This window comes from Podarcis cretensis, assembly GCF_951804945.1.
Source record: "Podarcis cretensis genome assembly, chromosome: 4".
Lineage (NCBI taxonomy): Eukaryota > Metazoa > Chordata > Lepidosauria > Squamata > Lacertidae > Podarcis > Podarcis cretensis.
The window spans coordinates 40020926-40041766 of NC_137173.1; positions in this window are offsets into that span (position 1 = coordinate 40020926).

Here is a 20841-nt window from a genome sequence, read left to right on the forward strand (position 1 = left end):
TAACATTCCTTAATTTTGCAATGTTTCTGAAGATAAACTTTAATTTTTTTCCAATCTTCTTCCACCAACTCTTCTCCTTGGTCTCGGATTCTGCCAGTCATCACAGCCATTTCCATGTAGTCCATCACCTTCATCTGCCATTCTTCCCGGGTGGGTAGATCTTGTGTTTTCCAGTACTTTGCGATAAGTATTCTTGCTGCTGTTGTGGCGTATCTTTTTTTCAAAATCTAGTCCAGCCCCCCACAAGGTCTGAGGGACAGTGGACTAAAAAAGTTTGCTGACCCCTGCTAGTTTTGCTAGTCAGCAGGGCCGACCTGCTCATAAGGCAGGGTGAGGCAGTTGTCTCAAGCGGCAGAAATCCAAGAGTACTCCATCCACCCCAGTGGCAGCAGAGAAGCAGGGCTGCTAGTGGCACCAGTTTCTTCCAATACCTCATGAGATCTCACCAAAAACCTTTCAAGATCTCACAAAATTTCAGCAATGTCGTGAGATTTGGGTGGAAGCCGGCTGTGGCTGGTGCTTTGCAGGTGCTGCCATGGAGTTGCACAGCACATTCCTGTACATAATTTCCCATGTTTCCTATTTGCTACTCGGGGTGAAAAGTCTACCTCACTTCTATCAACTAGCATCCCAGGAAAACTAATCTAAGAAATCTGTATTAGTTTTCCTGGGATGCTAGTTGATAGAAGTGAGGTAGACTTTTCACCCCGAGTAAAAAGTCTGTATGCCCATCACAACCTTTAAGGTGCTTTCTTCTCCCCATCCATGAAAACAGGTACTGTAGATTAAGAAATCCACTTATAGGGAGGAATAAAAATAAGTTTAAGAATGAGCCTAAATCTGCCGACAATGATAGTTTCTAGTCTGTATTTTCACTGAGTTAGACTCATCTAAAATGAATTCAAATTGTAACGCTTTAAATTACAACTTTCCATACTTGGATATGAATATGGTTTTTTGTCTCCATGGTTTTTTGTAATATTGGACAGAACTAAGTGCCTGATAAATATTAATCATAAGCTTCAGAACGGCCCATGTGTATATATTCAGCACATTTGAATGCAATTAGGAAATACCATAACCACATATTTTAATAAGCCATATGTGTTTCGTATGGGATGTCTATTCTAATTTGCATGGAAAAAAGAACACCTATGGTGGTAAAATCAGATTTTGCTTTGGGTGATTTTCAAATGAGCATGTCGAGACAGGCAATGTGTGGTGCAAAATAATTATTTCTAATGAACTTGTTAAGTAGCTCTGGTCTGTATATTTTGATTTTTATAAATGGAAAATGAAATGCTGGAAAGAACATGATGGATGTAATCATAGCACAGAAAAAATGTAATTATAGGAACAGAAAAGCAATATACTTACTCAGCTATATGACTTGGCCATACACACCAAATATCAGACATGGAGAAATACTATCAATACCGTAATACCATTTTCATTGCTTTTACACTAAGCCAATTCTAAGGGACACAAGTCATTTTTAACCCCAATAAATTTCAAGTCTATACAGGCTGGCTGAAATGCTTCCACCATACTTTTATAAACATAATATTCTATTGCTTACTTGGTAAAAGCAGAAACACACAAAATATTGAATGCAAATTGAAAATGAGTTTTTAATAATAGGATACCAACATATTTTAAAAAGAGTTATGTCTTCTGTTTTCATCTCTTTAGATTTTATTTTTGTATGCATCCTGTTGTGTGTGGTTCAATGGGAAATACAAATAGTTTTTTCTTGCTGGGTTGTTTTCTGATTTCGTGTTATTGTTTGAAAATAGTATGAAGACATGGGTTGATATAGAGCAATTGTGAATATGTGCACTTGTCTCACTTGATATAAATATGAAGCTAAAGAAAGAAAGTATCTTGAACATTTATGGTTACTTTCTCCACTAATTCCTCTCATATGTGACTATAATACCTGCATAGGAGCAAAATGCTGCAACAATAGTTATCACTGCCTTCTCCAGCTCCATTAAATGGTATAGATCAGGCATAGGCAAACTCCAGCCCTCCAGATGTTTGGGACTACAATTCCCATCATCCCTAGCTAACAGGACCAGTGGTCAGGGATTATGGGGATTGTAGTCCCAAACATCTGGAGGGCCAGAGTTTGCCTATGCCTGGTATAGATAAATCTAGTTTGCTTCCAGGCTGTTGCTGTTATCAGGTGGGACTCAATCACATACTGAGAAATTCAACTGAAGCTGAACTGAAGCTTTCCCGCAACTATCCCTCCCTATCCCACATCAGACTTTTTGTGATAAGGAAAGTGATGGGGAAAATGCAGTGGGAAATGTGGGATATGTTTTACTTGATGCAATTTCACTTAATGCCCCCAACAAACAAATCGGAATGGAGACTCAATGAACATCCAGTGTCATCTAACTCCTGTGCAAATTCTGTGCAAACAAATCAGGCTGAATGCTCACTAAGCAGGTCATCTGGAAGCAAACGTAGGCTAAAGGGGATGTCTTCAATTGCAAGGTAATAATTTATTTTCTATAAAAGAAGTTAACTTTCTATTTATTTATTTTTTAAAAAACTCTTTCAGGAATAATCATTCCTGAAAAAGCAGAAATCCAGAATCTTGTAACATTAATGACAGTGCAATTTGCGCATGCTTGGAAGTAAGCAATTAATCAGCATGCCTGGGATTGCAGCCTTAACACAGTAAGTGCAACAGAGAGGCACACTCCCTATTGGGAGTGTATGAATGTGGTGCTAATTTCATGACTACAACTATATGAACGTTTCTTGTTCTGCCTTGGGGAAACCTGAGCAGCCTCAGGCCTGTGGAGGGTGGTGGTGGTAAAGAAAGAAGTGTAACTTTCTCTTCTCCCGCAACGGTCCAGAGAAAAATCCCCTCACTACCCAAAGATGCTGGTTACATTTCAAAGGTTTCAAGCATTTCTCCCTGTGGTTCCTACAATCAGAGAAGAACACTGATGAAGGGTTTAAAACATGCCACAATTTGCAGGTGATACATTCTGGCTGGGTTCTCTTCTGGTTCTGGGATTTGTAGAACTGGGCTTAAGTAAAAAAATAAAGTAGTGAAACATTCTGAAGAGCAGAAGTAGGTGCGAAGAAATATAAAAGGATGCACAGTGAGTTGAGGAGGAGAAAGCTTGAGCTTCTGTCCATTCATGCAGAAATGTTGATAACTGCTGAAAGACAGAATCTGGAGTGGCAGGTGCACAAAGGAAGGCTAATTAGTCTGCATCCTCCTCAGCAAAGAATCCAATCTCTCTTTTGTTTCCAATATTTTTATTGGCATGGCAAAGTAGGAAGTGTTGCCAACCCCAATTCTGATTCTGGGCCCTCTGGGAGTTGGCACCATGTGTCCATTCTGAATTGTCATTCATTTCATATGTGGAGGCAGGTTGCTATATACCCTAAGGCAATTTCTGCATATATATTATTATTATCTTGATGAGCAACACTGCCCCTGTATTTGTTGGAATTACAATTTTGTTGCTGCTGCTGCAAGGGCCAAGAAAAGTTGGCAACGATATGTTCCCACACACCCATTTGCATGTTCAGACCCAGAGATCTCCCCGCTAAATAAACACACAATTGACTCAAATTTTAGTTTTGGTTTTTGGCAAAATTTAGGCCACAACTTTATTGATTACAGAAAAGTAAGTGGTTGCATAGGCTCTGGTTCGACTAGGCATGGGCACAACCCCCTCTCGGGGGTCGACCAAACCAACTGAGTCCCTGGATTCCTTTAACGGAATACCGTTCACATAGGGATGGCAACAGCATTCCCCCATCCCTATCACCTGAACCAGTGCCTATCCGCAACCTTACAAGTTGTGACTATTTGCTACGCAGCAGGTGAAAACCCTATGGAAACAGCCAATCAGCCAAGTGGGGAAAATTCCTGCCGTGCCTCTGTCCCAATGGCAGACGATACACGACGGCATAGCAAGGTCAATCGCAAAATGACCTAAATATAGGGAGAGGTGGGCGGGTATTCTGATGCACAAGCTGAAAGAGGAAGCTCTGGGTCACATGCATGGGTACTGTAGATTCCAGCGTATTAGGCGACTAAGCGTATTAGACAACCCCCCAAATTGGCAGCTGCAATTTGGGGATTTACCTTATAAGCCCAGTCACCTAATACACTGGGCAGCAACAGGAGGCGGGCTCAGCTCCGTGCCAGGAGAAAGCCGCCCGGCGCAGAGCTGAGCCTGCTGCTCGCTGCTGCTGCTTCGGAGCCACTGCAGCAGCAGTGGGGGGGGGCTCTGCTCTGCGCCACCCATACCTGACGTATAAGGCGACCCCCGACTTTGGAGGAGATTTTTCGGGGTTCAAAGTCGCCTTATACGCTGGAATCTACAGTATATATAGGTCCCTTGATCCTTTTCAACTGCATCCCATTGGTTAGATTAAATCCAATATTGAGGGACCTACCAGTCGGGTGTTGTGACTATCTAATTGCCCACCCACAACACAGGAAATCAGTCTCCAGGTCTCACTGCAACACGTGCCCTCTTTTAGGGAGGACACGATCTACCAATACATGGCTGGCTAGTTGGTTGTGTATTTATTTATTTGCCACATTTCTCTGCTGCTTTTTCTTTCCTTTTCCACAAAAATATGTTTTGCCTTATTTTATGAGTGCTTCTATTAGTCTTCCAGTTTACCGCACGGCATGGCTGCATGGCATGGGGGACGCAGGTGGCGCTGTTGGGGGACGCAGGTGGCGCTGTGGGTTAAAGCCTCAGCGCCTAGGGCTTGCCGATCGAAAGGTCGGCGGTTCGAATCCCTGCGGCGGGGTGCGCTCCCGCTGCTCGGTCCCAGCGCCTGCCAACCTAGCAGTTCGAAAGCACCTCCGGGTGCAAGTAGATAAATAGGGACCGCTTACCAGCGGGAAGGTAAATGGCGTTTCCGTGTGCGGCTCTGGCTCTGGCCAGAGCAGCGATGTCACGCTGGCCACGTGACCCAGAAGTGTCTCCGGACAGCGCTGGCCCCTGGCCTCTTAAGTGAGATGGGCGCACAACCCCAGAGTCTGTCAAGACTGGCCCGTACGGGCAGGGGTACCTTTACCTTTACCTTTACCTTTTATGGCTGCTAGGGATTTTTGTTTCATTTTTACTTCCAGAATGTGATCTGTGATGCATACTATTTTTAGCAAGCTCTTCTTTTATCTCTTGGTGGCATCGCTGTGTTTTTTATGAAAGTGGCTATAGCAGTTTTGCTTATCGTATCCTTTTGCTAGCAAAGGCCAAAATCTGGTGCTTCATACATGTGGAGATCGGTTTGCATAGGCTTCCCTTCCCCACCAAGTTCCTTCTGTGCCTGTTGTTTGATTCCTCTTCAGCAGCAGTAGGGAACCTGCAGCTCATGCACTTGACTAGGTCTGCCGGGCCTCCCCATTTGGACATTTTGACCAAGCCACACACACCTGCCCTACACCTATATTTGACATCGTAGGAAGGGGGTAGAAATTTGATTATTTCAAAGCCAAATCTATCAGAGCCAAAACTATCAAACTTCCCAAGGCAATAGGAGAACCGAAACACAGCCATCCTTCAGAATTTGCACTGATCTGAATTTTGCAATATAGTTCTCTGAACAAACAGTGTTTATACAAAGGGCTAAAATGAATATATTAATGAAAATAAGATAAGAAACACATTAGGAAAAAATGCTTGCAAAATGTGTACATTAGTTTTAAAAAATGCATACAAAAATACATTTATTAAGAGAAATTCTCGTTAAAACACAGGGGAATTTCCATGAGATTTTTTTTTTTAATTGCATATTCCTGCAGAAATGGGGTGGAGTGGAATTAAGGTTGGGAGAATGAGAAACTGAGAGAATAGAAGCTGACAGATCCTTCCATTAACAAATGTGGGACCAGAACAGATGTGGATGGACAAAAATGGAGCTTGCAGGTGTAACTGATCAGCTGATTCCTGTAAAAAGCTCTTCACACTGCTTTCCAAATGCCAAAAATCACCTGATCATTGGGTTTATAAATGACCGTGCATTGGAGCATTGCCAGCATTGCATCAGGGCATACAGTATCATATTGCATGAGGGAAAATGAGTCATCTGACATCTGACAGTGCTCCTGAAGGTAGGAGTCTATCAATTGATGAAGATGATCATCCAAATGTCATAGACCAAATGGAGCAAACAGCACGCAGACCTAGTGGTGGGAGGAAAAAATCCTTAAATAAGAGACACGGGGGAATGATTAATGGACTTCAATGTCTGTACACTAATGCGCAAAGCATGGGTAATAAACAAGATGAGCTTGAGCTCTTGGTACAGCAAACTAAATATGACATAATAGGCATCACTGAAACCTGGTGGGATAAGTCCCATGACTGGAATGTAATAATGGAGGGATACAATCTATTTCAGAGAAACAGACCAGACAAGAAAGGAGGAGGAGTGGCGTTATATGTCAGGGATGTGTATACCTGTGAAGGGATCCAAGATTTAGAACCCCAAAGCCAAAGTGAGAGTATTTGGGTCAAAATTAAGGGAGAGAAGAATAACAGTGACCTCATTGTGGGAGTTTACTATAGACCCCCAAGCCAAACGGAGGACATAGATGATGCCTTCCTGGAACAGATGGCCAAGCATGCAAAAGGAAGGGAGATAGTAGTAATGGGGGACTTCAATTACCCGGATATTTGTTGGATGTCAAACTCAGCCAAGAGCATAAGGTCAAACAGATTCCTCACTGGCCTTGCAGACAACTTCATTGTCCAGAAAGTGGGAGAAGCAACAAGAGGAACAGCCATTTTAGATCTGGTCCTAACCAATGTTGATGACCTGGTTAGTGGGGTAGAAGTGGAAGGATCATTAGGCACGAGTGATCATGCTCTTCTGAAGTTTACTATACAGCAGAAAGGAGCAGCCAAGCATACTAGGACTCAATTTCTTGACTTTAAGAAAGCCGACTTCATAAAACTTAGGGAAGTGCTGGGTGAGATCCCATGGACAGTAATACTAAAAGGAAAGGGAGTTCATGATGGCTGGGAGTTTGTTAAGAGGGAGATCGTAAAAGCACAACTTCAGGCAATACCAATGAGACGGAAACATGGAAGGTGCCTAAAGAAGCCAGGGTGGCTATCTAAAGAACTTTTAACTGAGTTAAGATTTAAAAAGGATGTGTACAAAAAATGGAAAAGGGGGGAACCACCAAAGAGGAATTCAAACAAATAGCCAGCACGTGTAGACACAAAGTCAGAAAAGCTAAAGCACAGAATGAACTCAGGCTTGCTAGAGAGGTTAAAAGCAACAAAAAAAAGGCTTTTATGGGTATGTTCGTAACAAAAGGAAGAACAAAGAAACAGTGGGGTCACTCAGAGGAGAAGATGGTGAAATGCAAACAGGGGGCACAGAAAGGGCTGAACTCCTCAATGCCTTCTTTGCCTCAGTCTTCTCCGATAAAGAAAACAATGCACAACCTGAAGAATTTGGAGCAAATGATTCAGCAAAGGAAACACAGCCCAGAATAATTAAGGAGATAGTACAAGAATACTTGGCTAGTTTAGATGTATTCAAGTCTCCAGGGCCAGATGAACTGCATCCAAGAGTATTAAAAGAACTGGCAGATGTGATCTCAGAACCACTGGCAGTCATCTTTGGGAATTCCTGGAGAACAGGCGAAGTCCCGGCAGACTGGAGGAGGGCAAATGTTGTCCCTATTTTCAAAAAGGGGAAAAGAGAGGACCCAAATAATTACCGCCCAGTCAGACTGACATCAATACCAGGGAAGATTCTGGAGCAGATCATTAAGCAAACAGTCTGTGAGCACCTAGAAAGGAATACTGTGATCACCAATAGTCAGCATGGATTTCTGAAAAATAAGTCATGTCAGACTAACCTGATCTCGTTTTTTGACAGAATTACAAGCCTGGTAGATGAAGGGAACGCAGTGGATGTAGATGATTTCAGCAAGGCATTTGACAAGGTGCCCCATGATATTCTTGTAAAGAAGCTGGTAAAATGCGGTCTTGATTATGCTACCACTCAGTGGATTTGTAACTGGCTGACTGACCAAACCCAAAGGGTGCTCATCAATGGTTCCTCTTCATCCTGGAGAAGAGTGACTAGTGGGGTGCCACAGGGTTCTGTCTTGGGCCCGGTCTTATTCAACATCTTTATCAATGACTTGGATGATGGACTCAAGGGCATCCTGATCAAATTGGGAGGGGTGGCTAACACCCCAGAGGACAGGATCACACTTCAAAACGACCTTGACAGATTAGAGAACTGGGCCGAAACAAACAAGATGAATTTTAACAGGGAGAAATGTAAAGTATTGCACTTGGGCAAAAAAAATGAGAGGCACAAATACAAGATGGGTGACACCTGACTTGAGAGCAGTACATGTGAAAAGGATCTAGGAGTCTTGGTTGACCACAAACTTGACATGAGCCAACAATGTGACGCAGCAGCTAAAAAAGCCAATGCAATTCTGGGCTGCATCAATAGGAGTATAGCATCAAGGGAAGTAATAGTGCCACTGTATTCTGCTCTGGTCAGACCTCACCTGGAGTACTGTGTCCAGTTCTGGGCACCACAGTTCAAGAAGGACACGGACAAACTGAAACGTGTCCAGAGGAGGGCAACCAAAATGGTCAAAGGCCTGGAAATGATGCCTTATGAGGAACGGCTAAGGGAGCTGGGCATGTTTAGCCTGGAGAGGAGGAGGTTAAGGGGTGATATGATAGCCATGTTCAAATATATAAAAGGATGTCACATAGAGGAGGGAGAAAGGTTGTTTTCTGCTGCTCCAGAGAAGCGGACACGGAGCAATGGATCCAAACTACAAGAAAGAAGATTCCACCTAAACATTAGGAAGAACTTCCTGACAGTAAGAGCTGTTCGACAGTGGAATTTGCTGACAAGGAGTGTGGTGGAGTCTCCTTCTTTGGAGGTCTTTAAGCAGGGGCTTGACAACCATATGTCAGGAGTGCTCTGATGGTGTTTCCTGCTTGGCAGGGGGTTGGACTCGATGGCCCTTGTGGTCTCTTCCAACTCTATGATTCTATGATTGTGAAATCAAGTGACTCACAGTTGTGTGATTCCTCCCAATTTTCAAACTTGGTCAGGGTGGGTGGGCAGGCAAGAAAAAGATCTGACACTGCTGGATCCACTTCCCTACCTTGGCCCCTCAGAGTGTTGTGTGATGTCCTGACGCTGAGTTTCATCTTCTGCATAGACTGCCTTAAGAGTGCCTAAACCAGAATCTGGTTCTTGCCTAGGCCACAAACATGGCTCAGTGCCTGTGTTATATAATCCAGGGCACAGGACTTGAACAAGAAGTGGGCTGCTGACCGCAAAGATGGTCACTGAAGAGCAGCAGCATGGTGGGTACAGAAGCAGAAGATGCAAAAGAAACTGATGAAAGCCACTCTGGATCTTCTTTCTGTATTTGCAGGCTGTGGAAGGCTGTGGCTCAAGTCCTTCAGAAAGAATAAGGTAAAGGTAAAGGGACCCCTGACCATTAGGTCCAGGCGTGGCCGAATCTGGGGTTGCGGTGCTCATCTTGCTTTACTGGCTGAGGGAGTCGGCGTACAGCTTCCGGGTCATGTGGCCAGCATGACTAAGGCACTTCTGGCAAACCAGAGCAGCGCACGGAAATGCCATTTACCTTCCCGCCAGAGCGCTACCTATTTATCTACTTGCACTTTGACGTGCTTTTGAACTGCTAGGTTGGCAGGAGCAGGGACCGAGCAACGGGAGCTCACCCCGTCCCAGGGATTTGAACCGCCGACCTTCTAATCGGCAAATCCTAGGCTCTGTGATTTAACCTACAGTGCCACCCGTGTCAGAAAGAATAATAAACACTAAATTCATCATGTGAGGTGGTGGATAGGCAAGGCTGCCATCCTAAGACCACTTATCAGGGAGTAAGCTATGTGGAATCCAAAAGGACTTAGTTCTGAGTAGACATTAAAAGTATTGCACTGTGAGAGAAGGGAATGTGAGCAGCATAAAAAACCAAAAAAAGCTACTTCTAGTTTAACCCCCTCATTTTCTTTTCTTTTTTTCCTTTTTGGTTAAACAAGGAACCAGAGCAGGTGCTAAGTCTAAACTGGGTTTCTGAGGAAGGAATTGATTATTCCACAGCAGGATATTTGGCTGTTTTCTGTCCAGTGATGAATTTGACAGCACAGCTTATATCCATGAGCACTTACATTTGTATATTTCCTTGCAACAATCATCACAGTCCTTTAAATCTGCATTTAGATTGACAGCTCCTCTGCTAGGCAGTTGTTGGAATGGAAAATGGAAGCATTTCTCAAATGGGCCAAAACTTGGGGGAAATTGTACAGCACTTTTAACTCACGGAACTGTATTATTATTAATATACTATAATTTATGTTGCCTCAGCAGATTTAAGACACTTCAAAGAATAATATAAGCAGAAAAGACAGCTCCATGACTACAATGTACCTATATTCATAAGCATGTCATTTGCACTAAAGTACCAGATATATTTGGATTATATAAGATTGTGTGTGTGTGTGTGCATGTGTATGTGTGAATTTAAAATAATAGATCTATATGAAGTTAAAAGTTATGAGGTACCCAATAGATGATGCAATGAGATAGCCATATACAGGCAAATAGGACCTCCCTCATATTAGTTTCATAGTGGGGGAAACATCAGAGGCTTACCTGTCATGGCTGACTGATGCCTCATTCAACCTATACATTTAAAGTGTTGTGATACCACATTAAACAACCATGACTTCCCCCAGAGAATTGTGGGAACTGTAATTTGTTAAAGGTGCTGAGAATTGTTAGGAAACCCCTATTCCCCTCCAGAGCTACAATTCTGAGAATACCTAAAGATGTAATTGCAAAACAACTGTGTTATGTGTTGATAAATGAACTGCTTTATTTAGCTTCTGCTACAAGTTATGCACTATGAGCATGCTAGTGAAAAAAGTGAATGGGTATATTGGATTCAATGGCACCAATTCATCATTCAGAAGGGCCCCCAATTTTGAATGGGAAAGAAGAGACGTATTGCAGGTCATGAATCTATATGAAGCCATCTTATTCGGAGTTTGATCTTTAATCCATCTAGGCCAATATTCCACAAACTTGGGTCCCCAGAGTTTGGACTACAGCTCCCATCATTCTTGACCCATCATGATGGGGACTGATGGCAGTTATAGTCCAAAAAACCCCTGGAGACTCAAGGTTGAGAAATGCCACTGTAGGCCATTACCACATCAATCTATCCCCAAAGCCATTCTCATCGCAGCCTTCTGAGAAAATCGTCTCACATCTGTTCAGATTGTTTGTACCTTTCCACAAGATTTCTAAGAAAAGCGGAGCCCTGAATTGAAACAATGGGATCACATTAATCAATGCAGACCAAGACAACTTCTGTTGACATTTTCAGTAGCAGATTCCACCATCCGTTTATGGATTTACCCTGAATTTGTACAGTCCTAGTCCCATCCAAGGAACTCTAGGTAGATTTAGATCCCTCTTTTTCTTTCACAATCACTGTACAATGAAACTAACCCATTGTCTGAAGGAATCCACTGTGCCCTGACCCACCAAACAAAACAAAACCCTGACTGCATGAACAGTGGCTGTGCAGAGTATTATGTCTCTTCAAACAACACAATCCCTTTGGATTCAATGGCACAAAATGACTCCCAAAGCTAACATATGATAGAATCATAAAACAGATGTGTGAATCTACCAACTCTGGCTTTACAGAGTTATGACTTGGGCCATGAAACATTGGCATATTTCAAATACACAGACATTTTAAGGAATGTGCTCACAGAGTAATTAGTGTTCTTGAAAAGTGTTGCATTTTTGTTTGCTTTAAACCTTTTGTCAGCCCGTGTCACTCAGTACCTCCTAGACTTCATTAAGTAATTTGTGTCACTGGAAAATGGAGATTCATGTGCAACCTTGATTTAATTAGGCTGCAGCCAGGGGACATCAATGCCAAACATCTGACATCATTAAAAATTGTTCCACCAACAGTCATTAGGCCACATATGTTGTAATACTTTCATTATTTTTATTTTTATTATTAGTTTTAAAAAATCATATTCCTGTACTTCTTCATCAATTGATATATAATGCTGCCATGCTGTAAACAGAGATTCATTGATTCAAGCTGGAAAAATAATAGCAAGAACAAAACATTTCATAGTTATGTAGATTTTTCCAGTAACACAAAAGATGGAGATTTTTTGCAGCTTTCTATGGCATATCAACAGCTTGTCACATTTCAGACAGATACTCCTATGATTTCCTTTATGGTCTTTGGACAACTAACTTTTTATAGAATAAATGCTTTTGAAAAGCTTTTGTGAGATCCTGGACTGTTTGACAGACTCAGCAGTCATTTCAGTGTTTTTTAACAATAGATCTCAGGAATTTATATATATATATATTCTCGAGCAGACTGTTTATGTTTTCAACAAGCACAATTAATGTTCCTGAGAGAAAAATAAGCTATCATGCAAAATGCCTTCAGTTGCAGAATTACTGTTTATTATGCTGCATTAAAAGCCGTTAGAGAAAAACTGGAAGGGTAGGAAAGGTACTTATCAACACTTTCAAAATCAAGAGGACATTGGTTCCTGTTAGGCTTCAAGTAAACGTAAAGGAGATCTATGAACAGGATTTCCTGCAGGTTTTTAAAAATATATATTTTTTAATAGCAGCTGTGTATGGCAAGGGAGTTCAGTACAGATCTGGTGTGCGGTGTGGGGGTGGAGAACATAAGAATATAAGAAGAGCCTTCTGGATCAGGCTAATGAACCATCTAGTCTAGCATCCTGCTCTCACAGTGGCCGTCAGCAGGCCCTGAACACAAGAGCATTCTGCCCTCCTGTGTTTTACAGCAAATGGTATTCAGGAGCATTTCCGACTGTGGAGGCAGAGCATAGCCATCATGGCTACTGCCTTTGATAACCTTATCCTTCATGAATTTTGTCTAATCCTCTTTTAAAGCCATCCAAGGTGGTGGCTATCACTGCCTAGTTGGACATGTTCCAGAGTGTAACGATGTGCTGCACGAAGTACTTTCTTTTCTCTGTCCTGAAATGACCGACATTTAGCTTCATTATATGCCCTCGATTTCTAGTGTTATGAGAGAGGGAGAAAAACTTTCCTCTATCCACTTCCTCCATGCCATGCATAATTTTATAAACTTCTATCAAGTCACCTCTAACTTCCTTTTTGCCACACAGGGGCACTTTGATTTATTTATTTTTTTTTGGGGGGGGGGTTGAGAACAAGTTGTTAACAGTTAATGCCTTTTAGGCTTCCTCCACATGAATAGGAGTTCACTTTTTGAATAATAAGAATTATATGTCATGGGGAGGGGCAGAGATCAGGATTTTAGAGATGCTTAGGTGGGGCACGGCCAAAAAAAGCTTGGGAACCACTGCTCTAAACTAAGAAGTTCCAAATGCTGCAACCTTTCTTCACTGTGAAAACTTCATCCTTAAACTATTCTCCTGCAGAAAACCATCCGTTCCCCAAAACTGTTATTTGTCTCACAGGGCAAATAATAAATTTAGCTTTATGATTGGCCCCACAGAACAAAGAACTAGACTTTGATCACAGGAGTCTCTGAATAAGGACCTATCCTTTTCAAATACTGTAGGACTGAGGCTGCAATGATATATTTATTTATTTATATGATTTCTACCATGCCTTTCTGAGGATTATATTCCATTCAAAACAGTTTATAAATATCATTCACATAAATACCTGAGCATCACAGGACTACATCAGATTAAACATGTATCATCAGCAAAAGTTGTTGGTTTCTTATTATCAAATCAAATATATTCTAAGCCCAGCCCGGGATCAGTAGGACAGAGTGGCTGGGTGACCCCTGTATCCCAAGGGATGCTGGTCATGTCAGCCAGCACAGAAGGTGTTTTTTTTCTCTGGGTGGTATATCTGAAGGACCGAAGGATCAGGCCTTTTGCAGAATACATTAAACCAAATCCACCAGGGACTCATCCCAAGATGTTTCAGGACTTTCTCAAAGGCTAGTCTATGGGGGGTAACTGCTGGTGGTAGCCTCCTCACCATCACACAGTGCAATGATGGTCTCCACAGTGAGTCCTCCTTACGTTTGTCTCACCCTTCCAGCAACACAAGTTCAGGTATTAGGAACTCTACAGGAAATAAATAAGAACTAAAACACCAGATCCTCCACCTTAGTCATGCACTTAAGAAAAGAGAATAGCATTACAATCCTCATTGGGGAAAAAGAAATCTGACAAAATATTGGCCTTGTTATTCTGGGGTGTGGGGTGGGGAGGAGATAAGACCAGGGAACGCTAGTAGGATTTAAAGAGGAAGCAGATGTCAGGAAGTAACTTGTCCTATTCTGGATTTTAAAGCATTGCTTAATTTCTCCTAAAAAAAACCAAAAGAGGTACTTGCAGCTCAAAACCCCTAGGGGCTGCACCCTCTGCACTGACTGTCATTCTCTAATCTTCAGTGAGTTAGGGCAGTTGTGATCATTGCATGCTGAAAATCATTAACTTTGCACCTTCTGATCTTACTGTACACTGTTACAGGATGAAACTAAATATGTAAATTGTTCAACGTATAGATTAAATGAAAGCATATGGACAAGCAAGTTGTACCTCATTTTAAATCAACAGTCTTAAGCAGCAAAAATCCTTGTTTGGTCTTTGTTTGTTTGCTTACTTATTTTCTACATTTATATCATGCCATATTGCTCAAGACACAAGCTAGCTCAGATGCGTGATAGATCAATCTGCTAGGCATTACTTGGGAATACATTGTTTTTAGTTTTTATATTCAGAGATGCATCTGTTAATATAAATATTCATAGACTATACTCAAGTTCTTGTTTTACTGTGCTTTGCAAATTTATGGGTGATATATATTAGTCATACTCAGAGCAGACCCATTAAAATAAATGGGTTTCAATGCACTCATTTCAATGAGACTACTCTGAGTATGACTTAGTTAGATATCACCCTATGCATTTGTCCTGACTGAAAGGGAAATTTCAGAATATGAAAGAAGATATTTGAACAGAAGGGGTTTTTTATATATAAAAAAAATCTAGTGGTCGTACAATAAAAAGGGTAAAAGTTATAATCCCTGTTGTAAAATTTTGCTATATGGCAGCATCTGTGGTAGTGAAGCTACCAAAACCAAATGGTTATGCCTGCTGATAGTCATGGAAGGGTCACAAACATTTTTCTGAGGGAATGAAGAAGTCAGCAACATTGGTTTCTAGAATGGCTTCTGTGACAAAATAAAAAGTCACCTGGCAACAGTTGGTCAATCAGTCAAATAACAGCCTTTGAAGTTGGTGGGAGCTCTGAGGAAAAGAAGAACTGGAAAGATCAAGAAAGGGGCTGTAGAAAAGTCACTAGGTGAACTGACATGAAAGGGGATGGCACAAATACTAAGCTTGCCTATTCTATATGACCTAAGATTTCTAGGAAGGAAATGCATAAAAATACTTTATTTCCCACAACCCAAGCTGCCAGTTTCCTCACTATCTCCTTCCTGGTCCCTTTACACTACCTTCTTTCTCCGATAACAACTTCTCTGTTACCTACTAACTTTCTATTCTTTGTGTACCTTTTACAAATGGGCCCTGGGGCAGAATGTTCGAGACCCCCTTCCTTAATCTTCCAACTGAAATTATAGGTTGTAGGCGGTGTTTTCATGCAAGTACAAAGTTGTTGGAACAATTACATGCCCCACTCACTGTGCCACCCATAGGTTCCTTTTACAAATTGTTCTGTAAGGATATAGAGGGTATGGGAAGCCACCCTGACCACAAATCTGGCAGGATTTTATAGCCTCTAGGGTAAGCACCAGACCTAACCCTTACATGACAGAAATTTTAGAACCATAACCAGCCAGAGACATCCATTTCTTTTTACTGGCTCGTCAAGTCCACCGACACTGAAGGGAATGTGAGTCTGTGGTAGACGAAAGGAATGCTGTTGGAAAGCATGGGAGCTTCTAGGCCCAGAGCCAGCCATTTCATTCTCCTAATTTTAGGGAATGGACTCCTGGGATGGTAATTCAAGATATCAGCAAATTCTAACAAGATGGTAGTGAGAGACGCAGTGTGTGATGTGGGCCTGCAAATGTCTTTTGAGTGTAACGGCTTTTAAGCAGCCTCTTGGGCAGCTGCAGGGTGAATTCCTGCCATTAATCAGGTAGCAGCAAAGAGACAGACTCAAATAGACAACTTTTTTCACTTTTTATATATTTGAGAATACTAGGAGCTCTTCTGTAATGGGAAAACCACTCTTCTCTTGCTGGTGCTAAATCCTTGTAGCAATATCAAAATTGTGGGAGAACTTCTCCGTCAGCTCCTCTCTCTGCCTCAGATTTTAAGGGGCTCTAGCCAGGGGGATGGGTGGCAAAGACAGCCCCCTAAAGCAAGGCCACCCAAAGGATTGATGTGAATCCCTGAGGATTTGTGATGATTTGTGCAATACCTCAGCTGGACATTTTTTTTTGCAGGCACTGATGAAGGGAGCAGAGCTAAATGGCTCTCCCACCACCCAATGGGACAGTGCAGAATGGATGGGCCAGGATAAGCCCTTTGTAAGATAAAACTACAAAAAAAAAAAACTGATGCAAAAAGCAGCAGGATGTGTTAGGGTCACTTGAAAGGGGTGCTTTAGGACTGAAACCCTTCTACAGCATATGTTTGTAAAGCCCGTCATAACCAGAACCTATCTGTACTTCAATAACATAGGCTGACATTTTATAAATATTATGTGTGGCAGTAAGGTAAAGGTAAGGTAAAGGTACCCCTGCCCGTACGGGCCAGTCTTGACAGACTCTGGGGTTGTGCGCCCATCTCACTTAAGAGGCCAGGGGCCAGCGCTGTCCGCAGACACTTCCGGGTCACGTGGCCAGCGTGACATTGCTGCTCTGGCGAGAACATAAATTGTGCTCCAGGGGTGCGGCGGCAGCAGGAGGCTCCATTAAAGTGGTGCTTCAGGTTAAGAACAGTTTCAGGTTAAGAACAGACCTCCAGAACGAATTAAGTTCTTAACCCGAGATACCACTGTATAAGAAAACTAGCAGCTGAATCTCATCTACAGTATGTGCACGTATGTGGGAGATTCACTGGGTCCATGGGTTTTGTCCCTCAGCAAGCATGCACAGCACTGCACCCAAAACATGTCACACAATTGTACAAAACTGCAAATAAATTCTCACAGTATACTGATGGGAAAGTATGCATTTAATTATAATGGAAAGGCAGATTTCCCATGCTTATGGTTTTATCTCCAAGCTCCATGTGAGAAGCAGATTTTTAGCATCTGCATACCAACACTGGAGCAGTTAAGCTTCTCTCTTACTTTAGAGAGTAAAAGATGCAAACGTCTTACTTTAGAGCAGTAGCAATGACTTTATTTCACCTGTTCAAATGAATAGTGATTAAATGAATGAATGAATGAATGAATGAATGAATTACAGCCTGTGATGCTTTGCCTAGAGTCCCTTTGCCTAGAGACCTTCTGAGAGTGGTAACTGAGGTATGAAGGGGATAGTTGCCTGCACGCTTCGTTTACTATTTATATTGATGTCTGGTTCAGGAGATACATTAACTAGTGAGAGGAACCTGTAGTTTTACCCAAAAGGTAAAGGTAAAGGTACCCCTGCCCGTACGGGCCAGTCTTGACAGACTCTGGGGTTGTGCGCCCATCTCACTTAAGAGGCCAGGGGCCAGCGCTGTCCGGAGACACTTCCGGGTCACATGGCCAGCGTGACATTGCTGCTCTGGCCAGAGCCAGAGCCAGAGCCAGAGCCGCACACAGAAACACTGTTTACCTTCCCGCTGGTAAGCGGTCCCTATTTATCTACTTGCACCCGGAGGTGCTTTCGAACTGCTAGGTTGGCAGGCGCTGGGACCGAGCAGCGGGAGCGCACCCCGCCGCAGGGATTCGAACCGCCGACCTTTCGATCGGCAAGTCCTAGGCGCTGAGGCTTTAACGCACAGTGCCACCTGCGTCCCCTACCCAAGCATCGCCCAAAGAACAATAGCAGCGTGCAATCCCATGGAGCCCTATCCTTTTTAAGCAGAAAGCAGGCCGCTGACAATACTCACTAATTAACCCAGCTAATTCATTATGGAAAATGTCTGTTTGAAATCCTGGACCCATAATCTATGGTTTGATTATAGAGTGACATTCTTTATTATTCTCTCATGTCACTTTTCTTCTTCTGACTCCTCTCAGCTGTCTCCCTGCAAATGATTGTGTATGGTTGCACCTGCCTGGTGTATACGACAAATCCACTGGTGGAATAACTGCCAAAAAGTGACTCGGAGTAACCACATTTCGGTGACAATTAGCACTGTTCTGTCTGTCTGTGGAACATCTGCTTTCAGTGATACAACAGCAGCTGGGATGATCTAATAGTAAACTAAGCACTTCAGATTTCAATTGTACAAAAGGGGCTTTGAGTGGGATGATAAATTAGCTAAATTAAGACACAATTTTAAATACCTAATTTCAACCTTGCTCATAATGAGCACATTCTCTTGCAGCCTCCTCGCACCTGTCTGAGCTGGAAAGCGACTGAACTTTGGCTTGTTTGTTTTGTTAAAGTTGTGTTCTTTTAACATGTTGTTTTATGAAGATGCATCCAAAACACACATTAGTCAGAGGCCATTTCTGTTGCATGCATTTAGACAGAGGTCAGATAAATTAATCTGGGAAGCATATGAACAGCCCATCACATAGTCAAGGTCATCTTAAAAGGTTCTGTTCCCAAGGCTGCAAAACTATGCATTCTTGGGATCAACCTAGATATAGCTATGGAGATGCTTTCTCTTTAATTTTTGGAAATAGCTGATGTAGGTGGGGCCAATCAATATATGCCTGCAGTTCAGCTCCTCTTAATAGGTTCTACTTCTTTCAAATCATTTGTGAATGCTCATAGCTTAGTGATAGGGCATCTGCTTTGTATATAAGTATATAGGTTCAATGCCTGGCATCTTGAGCGACTCCTGTCTGAAACCTTGGAAAGCTGCTGCTGTTGGTACAGATGTTACTGAGCAAGAAGAACCAGTGGTCTGACTCAGGAACATAAGAAAGCTGCCTTATACTTTGTTCTATATTCCTGACAGGGATTGACTGGATGAAGAAGAGTGGTGCAAGACACCAGAAGAGGAACCCCCAAGAGAATCCCCAGAGGAGGAAGTCTCAGAGCCAGGGGACTGGTTGTAGGACACTGAGGAAAGGGAGAAGATTGGGAGGAGGGACTGGATGCTGAAGGGGCAATAAGGTTTAGTGAGCAGGAAGAGCCGGTGACAGGGAGCAGTTCAGGAGTCTGAAGCAGAGGTGGTAGAGGGGCAAGAGGCTACAGAAGAATCCAGGGAGTCTCCCTCTCCTGCTGCAACAAGCCCCGCTCTGCTCCAGTCTCCAAGAACATTCAGGATTTTATTTTATTTTATTTTATTTTATTTTATTTTATTTTATTGTATTTTATTGTATTGTATTGTATTGTATTGTATTGTATTGTATTGTATTGTATTGTACCCTGCCCATCCAGCAGAACAGACGCAATTGGCAATGGATTCTGGGGCCTATCAGTTGCTGGGGAACAACAGACAGACAGGGCTTGTCTGCTCATGTCCAGCTTGTGAGCTTCCCACATGCCTCAGGTTGGAAGCTGTGGAAAATATTGTGCTGAACTAGATAGGCCTTTGGTCTGTTCCAGCAAGGCTCTTCTTACGTTCTTATGTAACATAAGAGTTCAAAAAGAAACCAAAGGGCCACAATCCTCGTGACAGCATGGAACCTTTTTATGTATTGTAATTCAGCAGTTTCACGTGGGTTATTTGTTGATCAAACACAGACAATTATATGTGTTAATTGGCTCACCAATGCCAGGATGTCTGCATTATCAACATCTATTTTTTTGAATTCCCAGTATTAAATGCATAATTATAATTGTTTGTGCTTTTCTGCATTTCATTTCCCTCTGACACCCCCCTGCTTATAATTCCCCCAACTCTCCTCCACATGAGTGTGTGTGTGTGTGTGTGTGTGTGTGTGTGTGCTTACTTATACCTCAAGGTAACACTTTTGTGCATCTGATGAGGTGGACTGTAGTCCCTGAAAGTATCTGTCATAATTAATTTTCTGGTCTGTAAGCTGCCAGAAGAATCTTTGTTCTCTTGGTTTAGGGAAGTTTCTAATATTTGATGTTTTATTGTGTTTTTAATATTCTGTTGGGTAGCATACTAATAATAAAACTATTATTATAATTATTAATTGCTGCAAGGGACATCTTTGTGCAAGAGGCTAACATGTCTCAGGGGAAGGGGTGCAAACATTACAAAGAGTCATAAGATTCCAGTGAATTTCTAAAGGAAGCTGAACCCAGGCAAGTGCTTCACGCCTAGGACTTCTCACAGCTTTAAGAAATGGGGAAAGCATAACTATATTTTAGTAACCCTTGCCAGACATACTGTATGGGTGTCAGCCCTGTTGAGTAGGCTTAAATCACCTTGAAGCCACCTTGTCCTAAGTAGTTCTGATTGTACTGTTAGCTGCATTTTTTGATCAGCAACTTACTTTGCGGTACTCTCATTAATATCACTTTTCTGCTTTTGAAATTAATATCCGCATTTATTCCATAAATGTGTCCAAGTTACCAGCTTCTGTGCTACCCTGCACTAGAGCAATTAGTTTGAGATCTGAAGCATAATTCAGGTAGAAATGAATGTGTCCGTTCTTTGCATTGCACAGCTCCATCACACCTGGCCTATTTTTAAATCAGTTCTTCTGAAGCTTAATCTTCTTGCTCCACTTT